This window comes from Vicugna pacos, chromosome 34 (assembly GCF_048564905.1).
Source record: "Vicugna pacos chromosome 34, VicPac4, whole genome shotgun sequence".
NCBI classification, from domain to species: Eukaryota; Metazoa; Chordata; class Mammalia; order Artiodactyla; family Camelidae; genus Vicugna; species Vicugna pacos.
The window spans coordinates 11,851,031-11,862,500 of NC_133020.1; the positions used below are offsets into that span (position 1 = coordinate 11,851,031).

Sequence of the window (11,470 nt, forward strand, 5' to 3'; positions counted from 1 at the left end):
ATCCCTTCAGCTTAGCTCAGTCAGTGCTAAAAAGAACGTTTCATGCAGTGTGTTTCAGTCATCTTTCTATAGTTTGGAAAGTTTTGTCAGCCTGAACCTCGCATTTTACGGACGAGGAAATTGAGTCCTATGCAGTCTCAAGCTGCATTAGCAGGCACCTTGGGCGGCTGTTTTTTCTAAACAGGAAAAAAAGTGTTAGCAGCTGTAGGTGAGGGGATTTTGAGTGGTGCTGGATTACAAGATTTAGCATATGTATCACTTCCCAATCATCAGAATTTTAGAGAGAGTTTATCATATCAAGTTCCAAGATATTTGCTTCCCTCCATAAACCTGAATATGTTCTTCATGGTCTCTCTCAAACTAATTTACATAAATGTGTATTTCCCAAGATGACCATTCCCTACCTTATGCTTAAGAACTAATTTTTTGAAACCAACATATCATGTATCTGAAGAAAAAGTCACAAATGGAAAAATGTCTTGTATCTATGCTCTTCAATGCCTAACCTGAAAATATAAGGATTTCCCTTAATCTGATGCAGTCCATTTCTTTGCATCTTTCTAACAACGGTGATGGCACACATTCTGACACTGCACGTGCCAGGCTCTTTTTCCTGAATATTGTCACTCCACTGGGATCCGGAGAGAACACTAGGAAGGGAGAAGTGTAGGAAGTTCAAAAGGAGCCAAATATGAGAAAAAAAATAACATTTGATTGCTTTGAGAGGCAGGCACATGCCTGTTACATGATTCACTGTACTTGTCAGTATACATTTTTTTTTAATTAAAGAAGGAAAGAAATGGAGAGGCATACAACTGTAAGGTAGGAGTAAGAATGGGGTTTTATGGGATGACATTACTAAGAGCTAAGCCAACAGCCTTGAAATATGCTTGCAGATGCCATCAATACCCCTATATTTCCTCTAGGCACTTACTGAAACCCCAGGTGGGTTGTCCCCACACTCAGGTGCTCCAGGGCATCAGTGTGTGTAGCTGGGAGGTAATTTTATCCTAGAAGTCTCAAGTGAGGACCCACCGGGGACCCACGTTTATAGGTTTACAACTCAACGTTTTTGTCTGTGTTACATGTATTTATGCGTCTGTTTATTTCTGAAGGTCAATCTTCCATAGAGACAAATGTTTTAATAGTAAATATTACAGTCACATTAAATCTTTCTCTACAGCACAGAGACCTGAACAAGGCTTGCCTTGATACAAGTCATCATCCAAGGGCCTAAACAGATCACTTTTAAAAAAAATAAATTAATGATTCTGGAAATCCAGAGGACAGAGTTTAATTCTTGTTGTTATATGTTTGTTTTTGTATTGCAAAATTTTGTAATTTTTTTGTATTAAATTCTAACTTTTTTTCTATTTCAATTCTAACCTCTATGACAATCTTTTATGAAAATGTAGATATGGAATTTTAAACTGCTGTTAAATCAATGGAACCTCCTATTTTTTATTAATACATATGACTACAACTACTTCAGAAATATTTAATTAATGACTGTCCTGCTTAAGAGAAATCTTTGTCAGAAATCATTGATTTAATATAATCTTAAATGGTGAAAAGGGAAACTCTGCACTGAGAATGTTCCACAACAGGCTTTAAAGATTCTGTTTTCTCTGAGAAGACAAGTGGGGAGGGTCCAAAAATTTAACCATAAAGAAAATTCTACTTAGGAGTATTTTTTTTACTGTTGTTGTTGAAATAAAATCAACCAAAGGAAATACCAATGAAAAGAATTAATTCTGGAAAATATAGTAGGATACAAGCCAAAAGGCTATAATCTTACTCAGTCTTACTTAATCAATTCTCACATGTAAGAAACAAACATCGAACATTGATCAAAATGTTCCTTTATTTTTTTTCTTGCTTTGTTAAGATATAGTTGACATACAACATTGTGTAAGTTTAAGGTGTACAGTGTGATGATTTGATACACTTATATACTGGAAAATGATTACCACAGCAGGGTTAGTTAATAGTTCCACTGTTGCAGAAAAAATGCGTTGCAGCTCAGTGTTATAGCTCAGTATCACAGCTCAGTTGTGACAGCTACCTGGATCCAGGGGAGAGACTAAGCAGCACTCGGAGAGTTGGGGAACTCAGGTTTATTATGCCATTGGGCCCACGCGAGTTAACACTCCAAGCTCTGGATCCCATCTGTAGGTTTACATAGGCTTTTATAGGCTGCCAGTTTACACTTTGCAACATCATATGCAAATAAGGTATAACAAAAGTTGACTTATTAGGAACAAGCTTTGTAGAAATGGACCAATCAGAAGGGAGAGAAATAACCAATCAGAATTGAGGGAAACGGACCAATCAGGAGTGCGCTCCATGCAAATAAAGTACTACAAAAGGACCAATCAGAAGTTAGGGAAATGGACCAATCAGGAGTGAGCTCAGGGAACCAATAGAATTTTAGGTGTAAGTAAGCCATTTCAGAGGCAAAAAGTTAGATAGAGCCTCTGGGCCAGAGAACTGGATGGTGCTGGCAGGAAAGTAGTGGCCTTGCCTGGGGGTCCTGCCAGTCTTTGTATGGGGCTTCCCACCTCACCATCACCTCTCATAGTTACCGTTTCTTCTTTGTGGTGAAGATTTAAGATTTACTCTGTTAGCAACTTTCAGATATACAAGATAGAATTAACTATAGTTACATGCTGTGTTTCTCCAGAATTTATTCATCTTATAACTGGAAGTTTATACCCTTTGATCACCGTCACCCATTCCACCCCTCCTTTCCTTTTCCTGCTCCTGGCAACCACCAATCTCTGTTTTCATGGGGTTTTTTTGTTTTTTGTTTGTTTGTTTGTTTTCAAGAAATCACATATAAGTGAAATCATGCAGTATTTGTCTTTCTCTGTCTGACTTACTACATTTAGCATAATGCAGTGTCCATTCATGTTGTCAAATATGGCAGGATTTTCTTCTTTTATGGCTGAATAAAATTCCACTGTGTATATGCACCATGTCTTCTCTGTCTACTCATCTGTACCCACTTAAGTTGTTTCCATGTTTTGACTACTATGAATAATACTGTCATGAATGTGGGGATGCAGGTAGCTCTTTGAGATCCTGCTTTCATTTCCTTCAGATACATACCCAGAGGTAGAATTACTGGCTTATATGGTAGTTCTAGTTTTGATTTTTGAGGAACCTCCATACTTGTTTCCAAAGGGCCTGCATCAATTTACTTTTCCACCAGCTGTGCACAGGGATTCCTTTTCTCCGCATCATAACCAACACTTGTCTTTTCAATGATAGCCATTCTAACAGGTGTGAGGTGACAGCTCATTGTGGCTTTGATTTGCATTTCCCTGATGTTTAGTGATGTTGAGCACCAGTATCTGTTGGCCATTTGTTCATCTTTTTAGGAGAAGTGTCTATTCAGTTTCTCTGCCCATTTGAGGGGGGGGGGTTGTTTGTTTTTAGCTATTGAGTTATATGAGTTCCTTATATACTTTGTATATTAATACTTTATCAGATAATTTGCATATATTTGCTCCCAATCTGTAGTTTGCCTCTCCATTTTGTCGATGGTTTCTTTCTTTCTTTTTTTTTTTTGCTGAGCAGAAACTGCTTCTTTGTTAAAGGTGGCGAATTTGCTGTCTCCTATCTCTATAGTGAGAATCTCAAGGCAAACTGTTGCTCAGGAATTATGCTGTGACTATGACTAAAAGCCACAATTGTAAATTGAAAGTGGAATCTAGATCATAAAATCCATGAAAATTTATATTTCATGATATAAATGTGTTCGTAATTCTAACACACAGCTAAGATTTTCAAGGGCATTCAGTGGCTCCTTGAAGTCTTTTTGTTTTGTTTGTTCTTGAATACAATCAAAAGTCTTTGGTTATATGACTAAACTACATTGTGTCCTCCAGATTCAAATAGCTCATTCCAGACAAAATTTAAATGCAAGGAACTCTGAAATTGCATTCATCAGTGGATCTTCAACACACCACCAACAGAAATAACAGTAATGAAACCCTTTAAGAAGATTGTTCTGTTTAAAAGTTTTATAATAACAGATAGGAAAATTCAAAATATTTTATCCTTTAAGATTGCTAAGTATTTTGGTGACGTCTCTATGCTTAGGATAAATTTGACTGAATAGCAATTATTGTCTGTTAAGTGAAGAATAATATGTTAATTATAATAGCAGTAGCTAAAATTTATCAACATCTTAAATTACGCCAGGCATCAAATTGAGAGACTGACATACATTATGTAACTTAATGAAATAGCTCTATGAGGTAGTATATCTAAGAGCTACTATCATTAAACCCATTTTAAGTGAAGGAAACTAAAACTTAAAGAAGTGAAAAAATTTGCCCAAGATCACATAAGAATAAGGTGGTGGAGTTGGCATGTGTGCCTGAGGAATCTAAGTCTGGAGCCCATATCTGGACCTGCTTTCATCCCAAGCAAAGTGGGTTTATCATTAAAATGTATTGAGTACATATATGCCAAGTATAATTTTACTAAGTGCTTTATACCGGTCAAACTAAGAGGGAAAAAATACGGAGAACTTTAATTACACGTCACTCACCAAAGCTCTAGTTGTAAGAGCTTTGGAAATTAAAACACCCGCTGCTCTTTTTCTTTGTGTTATTGGGCCTGCAAGCTACATTTGGAATCACAAGGTATGTAATTGTCCTGTGTCTTTTGTGTTTGTTTGTTTTAAGAGCGCAATCAAGTGACTCAGCATTTCCCCCTTCAGGGCTCCGAACCGTGGGTGTAGACTGGCATCAGCCGCCCTCGCCTCCCCTGACAGGTGCACAGCTGCGCTCAGAGAAAACTTCTGCCCTTGGGGAGGAAACCTTCCCCACTTTTGAACTCCAAGGATCCCTGTTACTTGCAACTTTTGCTTAATGGTAACAAATAGTTCCATTATGAAACTTTTGCTTAATGGTAACAAATAGTGCCATTATGATTTTAAATACACAGGCTACCCTAGCCTTTTAAAGTGATCAAGACCCCAAATCACATTTTAAAAAACATGAGACAGAATAATCAACTGGCTACATTTTAATACAAAGTCCCATTGAGTTGTTTAAACACTAGAAAGTCCTATTTTTGTTAGTACATTTTTTGTTAGTACATTTTAAAAATATTTAAAAGCTGACTTTTACAGCTTCAAAAATGCTACCAAGGTTTATAGGGCAGTGTTAAATTATTTTTAAAACAATGCAGTAGTCTGCAGGATCCAATCTGAGTTTTTTTTTTTTTCCTGAAAAGGATAATACATTTTTGCTGAAGCCAACATAAAAGAGAAACTTCTTTTGTTAATTGACGAATAATACATTGTTTTGTATGTGAATAATAAGTTCTTAAATATCAACTTTTTTTGAGAACAACCAAATTTCTTAATCAGCTATCCTTAACAACATAAAAATTGACTTGAAAGAGTTTGAGCTGTTGCTCAATAATGGCTGTCTGTTTACAGTAAATACTTGATCTTTGAGTAGAAGGCACTTTACTAAGGTCTCGCTAGAAGTAAGCGATGGGTAACTGGAGTACAAAGGCACTCTTGAAAGGTTTAGAATAATGCCTAAATTATAATGGATTTTTGCTAAAAGCAAGATACATTTTATTTTTCTATTGTTCTAATGTTCATTCATTCCTTCATTTGATAAACATTGATTGAGTGCCTGGTATGTGACAGGTATTGTTCTAAGCACTGGAAACACACGAATGAACAAAGTAAGTCAAACTCCTGATCTCATAGAACTTACATTTCAGAGATTAATGTAGATATTTTAAGAGCTAAATGAGTAAGTAATTTATACAACATTTTGTAAGGTAATGTTTGCCAAAGAGAAACATGACACAGGATAGGGACCTGAGAAACAAATCTTGGGGAAGGCTGAGTTGCTATTTTAAAAAGGTAGTAAAAGACTTTCCTGAGGCAGTGGCACTTGAGCAGAGAGCTGAAGGAACTGAAAGAAAGACTCATTTAAGTTCCTGAGGGAAGAGGATTCCAGAAAGGTTTTGTTTGTTTTAACATGGTTACATTGGTCTAAGTTACTTCACCTAAAGAAATTTTATATTCACTTTTTTTTTTTAAGAGAGGCAAAATTAGGAATCTGAAGTAATGTAAGAATCCTTTAAACTATGAACCCTTTGATGACAGGAACAATGTCTTGCTCATTTTTTATGTCCTTAGAATCTGGCCCAGTGCCTGGCATAATAAATGCTCATTGAAAGCAGCAAAGAAAAGGGATGGAAAAGAAAAATACATATATATATCTAGAGAGAGAGAGAGACAAATACAGAAAGTTCTGCTTTCAACTCAGTTTCCCATTTCCATTTTTGTATTATTTTTTCTAAGAATCATTATATTTTACACAATCAACATGATAATCTATTTATAGTTTATTTTTTCTTTTCATGAATTAAATATCTTAAAAGATAATAATAAAAGTATCATCATCCAAAATCACTTGTTTCTTCTTTATTTTCATTACTTTCTGCCTGTCGGGGCGAAGAATAGAATCAATTTCTGTAGCCATCAGCCTCTCCATTGCAGTTTTTTTCCCCACACTCCTTAGTTTAATCCCTGGAGAATGCACTGGATGCCAAGAGGGTGGACATCTCTTCCACATCCCCATATCTGCTTCCTTCATTGCTCTTATCACAGTCTGAAATTATCTCCTGCCATTTGCTTACATGTGTATTATACTGTCTGTCTTCCTGACTACAATGGAATTATCGAGAGGGGGTACGTCTTGTCTGTCATATTAAACTCTAAGGACCTTGCACATAGTAGATACACAGTGGACACATCTGGAAGGAAAAAAAGGGAGGGAGGGAAGGAGGAAGAAAAAGAGGGAGGAACAAAGAAAGGTTTTAAAATCAAAATGCAACAATATATCTTCCTGCCCTGGGAGCCTTGTTTTCTTCATAGACTATTAAAATTTTGTCTTTCAAAGAAAAGAATAGGTTCTTAAGTGACTTTTAATTTGTATGATTGGCCAAAGCTTAGTTGCGTGGCAGTAGATGGTTACATGCTTTTCTCCAAGTGTACACCTCTAGAGGGCGTTCATGACTTACAAGGGTACAGAGTAGTTCATCCACTACGCAGCATTAGGAAAGGAAATTTACAGGATCCGTTAGTATTAACAAGCTTATGAAAAATGGATTGATTAGTGACCTTGTCATCCTTTTTGATTGGATTTCTGAGATACAGAATAAAGACATTAGCTATATGAATATTAGTCACTAAGTAGCTCTAATCTAGCAAATTTGTTTTGTTAATACCCTTAATCAATACTTTATCATCTTTCCACATTGGTCTTATTTTTTTAATCCGTCACCACCATTTTTAAATTTCCTTAAAATCATTCATTTTTGAGATTTTTAAGAACTTTCCACTCAAAAGAAAAATCAGTCCATACTGTTTATTAAGCACATACTACATGCCAGAAGCTCTGTGAGGAAGAGGTTATTGGTATTCAGAACTGTAGCTAGTTCTCAAGTTAGGAAATTTAGAACCATCCTCATAGTATGAATTACTCATAAGCAGCAAGCGAATAAAGAGTCAAGTTATACAGAATTTGTGGTTTTCAGTTGGGAGGGTGTCCTCAGGATTAGAAATTTAGAAAGGTGAAGAGTATGAGGAGGAAATTTCATGTACTAGGAGACAGAAAAATCAGAAGCACAAATAAGAGAAACTTCCAGATATTTCTTGAACAGGGTATAGAGTAGTGGATAGGGGAGTATGTGCAGATGAAGTCAGAAACTGGGTTGCAGTTAGATTAAGAGAATCCATAATGGTTGACCTAAGGAGTTTAACTATGTGCAACTGCATAAATAATTTCATAAAAACAGAGATTTACAATTCTCAGCCATACGATGTGAATGAACAGGAGCAGAGTGGAAACTGAAGTACACATCTCTGAATGTCTTTCACTTCTCAACAGTTCCAGAAAAAAACTCAACAAACAAATCAAATTGAAAGGGAATACTATGCTCATCACAAATTTTGCCTTGGATTTATACAGCACTTTACCATCTAAGAGCTGAGGTCAGCTGTAACTAAGAACTATTCACTCTGTGTAAGCCCCATACCCTTCTGTGTTTATGCCTGTGTCTAAACACAGGCAGGGGACCAGTCCTCACTATAAAGTAGATATTTGTCTGTAGCAAATTATGTTAACCGTGCCATAACACGTTTCTGAAAAATAAATATCTTCTAAATATGAAGAAAAGAGCTAAGATGTTAGCAAATTTCATACGTGCACACGTATAAATATGGGTTTTAAAACTGGTGATGGGGCGGGGAAAAGGGAGGAAGACAGATCATCTTTAATGAGCGTCTACTGTACATTTTTCACTGCGCTGGTGCCCCATGGATGTGGCTTTCATGTACCATCCCCGGGCTCAGAACCCACAGTGGTGCGGTGAGGAGACTTGCATGGCTGCTCTGCTCCAGCAGTGTGTGCCGGGTCCAGACTCCAGGCGAAATTTCCCTTCCCACAGCGGGCCGTGGGTCTGTGTGCATGAACGCTGGAGACGTTCTGATGGCAAAGCTTTACCCACCTAATGAAATGGGTAAAGTAAACTGCGTTATGAAGGTTGATTATGCTTTGTCATGTTGATGGAAGCTCTAAGTCAGCCCAGTTAATTACGGTTTGTGAGAGTCAGCTGCGTGTCTTTGGGTTCACTCTTTCGCCCTGGCATTTCTGAGAGCATTCCAGTCGGCCATCAGTTAAAATGAGTCTTGTCTAATTGACAGATGTTCGCCCTTAGGGGCCAAGGGTGTCTGTCCAAGCCTGCGTGAAAACACAGCGTGGGAGGAAATCCCTGGGTTTCCATTTCTGGCAGTTGGAACTTTCTCTAGGCAAGCCACAAAAACGGCCTGTGACCGGAGAATCATAACAACACAGACGACTGCTCTCACGTGACAGTAGACAATAGGTATTATTAATGTGAAAACAGAGGCGGTAGAATTCTTGGGTTCTCTGCTCCAGGACAATTTCACTTCTCTAAATTCCCCCACTTAAATCTTTACCTTTCTGCATTCTAGATGATAATCCTGAGCCCTTCTTTCCAGCTTTAACTGTCTTAAGGGAAGCCCCATGCCGATGTTCTAAAAGCAACTCATACTTACATGTGCAAACTTACACTGTTGTGTAACTCGGTGTCATCCTTCTCTGGGGAAAAAAAACTAGTTTCCCGGTGTCCCTAGGTTGGTGCTTGGAAGGACTCCCCACCTGTCTCCTCAGGTGGAAACCTGAGCGTCATATTAAGCTAATCCTTTTATCTCATTTGCCACTTTCAATCATTCCCTAATCCTTTATCTCTTCAACTCAATATCTCCACCACCCCCCTTCTATTTAATGTGTAAATTCAATTATTATTTCTCCAACAAAGCCTGTTTTTAAGATTGCTACCTTCTGGAACCCCCGCCTTTCTCTTAATCATTTACTCACCTCGAATTTCATTGTCTTTCTTCCTCAGCTCAGAAGCCCTGATTGCAATAATTCTTTTAGTAACATCCTCCCTCCCTTGCCCATAAATATTTCTTCTATTTTTCCTGTAAACCTCCAAACCAATCAATCTGATTGGTCATTCACTTTGGGTAATTCTGGGGGGATTTAATCAGATGGACTGATGATGTGATGAATCCCTGAACCCCTGGCCTCCCCATGCACTGGCTTGTTGGTACTTTTATACTTTCGTGATCACTTCTCTCTCAGACATTTATTTGTGCATTTTACTACTGTTCACAAGGTTTTGACCCCCATACGCTACCTCCTCGTCAAAAGGATCCCTTGCTTTCTATTCAACATCATCAACAAAAAATGTGTATATAGCTTATTAACCAGGGACCCCTTTAAGTTCCCACCTTGCCTAGAAACTTACCTATACACATAATCAAACTAACTCGTTTTTCTTTCTCCTTATATGAAACACTGTTCCACCTCTTACTTACACCATCGCATGGATTTGAATACCACTTACAAACTGATCAGTCCCAAAATTGTATCTTCCAACTCACCGTCTCCAAGCTCAGCCGTGGATTTCCACCCTAGTGTGCCCTCTGGGGCACGTCATTTTCCTCACCTCCCTCAGTGACCCCTCCCATTAAATTTTTAACGGCTCCCCATGGCTTTAAAGGTGTATGTCAAATCTTTACTGTGACACACGAGGTCATCTTTCGTTATTTAGTTCCTGCTCATTTTCTCACTTTATTTTCTGATCACGGCTCCATTAGAATTCTTAACTCTGTCCAGGTTGTACCACCAGAAGTTCTCTGAAACCACTATGCTTGGTGCCCACAGCCTGGTTAGCCTTCAGCTACTGGCAAACTAGGAAGTCATCCATCAAGATTCAGGTGAAGTATCACCTTTTGTATGAAACCCTCTCTGAATTCTTGTCCTCTTTGGAAAGACATTATTTGTGTATCCTATCTATACAGCAGCTGTTGAGTTCTGTTCTTGCTAGAATGTGGGTGGGTCCTTAGAAACATGGAATGTTTAGTATCTTGACCAGCTTTTTTTCACAACATTTAACACACAGTAATTATTCAGTAAATGCTTGCAAACTGATCAATAAATGAGGGGAAGTCACAGAGTAATTAAAACCTGCTCCTTGCATGTTGAAGGTATGTTTGAGGCTGGTCCCTGCTGTGAAGCCCCAGGAACCCTGCAGATAGTAGGAGAAAAGAGAGAGCTTTAGACATGAACTCCAGTCAATGCCAGCTCAGTGAAGTACCACTCTACAGCAGTCTGGCCTTGGACAACCTCTCTTAAGCTTCTGCTTCTGATTAACATACCAAGTATAATAGTACCTTCTCTGTAGACTTATCTCAGGATTAGATCATGAAGTGTGTAAGCATTTAACACAGTGCCCGGCACATAGCAAAGATTCAATTGCAAAAGCAACTATTGGAAAATGTCCCTGTAGTGCTGTCAGTCTGTGAATACGTACATCCTACTGCTCCCACAGTAGACGTATAACTAACATGAGTAATGAGTGAATTATCACTGCCGTAAAGACAAGGTTGCCCATGAACACTATTTGTTTTTCATTGATCTATTTTACATCCTCTGTGCCAATCTCATCTCTTCCAAGAAATCTCATTGTTAAAAATATCACTCCACTCAGTGTTCCATTCATTCTCACTCCTTTACCAATTTTGCAATCAAGTGACGGTGTATAATTGTGAAGTTATTGCCATTTTAAATGTTTCCTCTAGGTTCTCTAACCATATTCGTTATTCAGTTTTCATTCCAAGACTTTTGTGATCAGGGTCTATTTCCCTGAACGCATTCGAATCCCACCTAATACCCAGGGCAGTATCTGCATAAGTAGATATTAAATAGATTTTTGTTGGATTAAAGAGATAAATTTGAAATATATTTTAATGTCTCAGTTCATAAGTATACTTGTTAATATACATTTTAAGTGTTTCCTGTTTGTGGTCATAATCTATAAAATAGAGATGTACATT

General features: G+C 37.8%; 1 protein-coding gene across 11 annotated transcripts in view; it reads left to right on the plus strand.

Annotated features, from left to right (window-relative positions):
* Positions 1–11,470, plus strand: part of LMO3 (LIM domain only 3) — a 212,284-nt gene that overhangs the window by 68,752 nt on the left and 132,062 nt on the right. The window contains exon 6 of one of the 11 annotated variants that reach the window (XR_012066849.1): positions 4,733–6,454. The exons of the other annotated variants lie outside the window; for them this stretch is intronic. The gene's annotated coding sequence lies outside the window, so the exon portion shown is untranslated. Of the gene's footprint in view, positions 1–4,732; positions 6,455–11,470 lie in introns of those variants that run through there. 11 annotated transcript variants of the gene reach the window in all.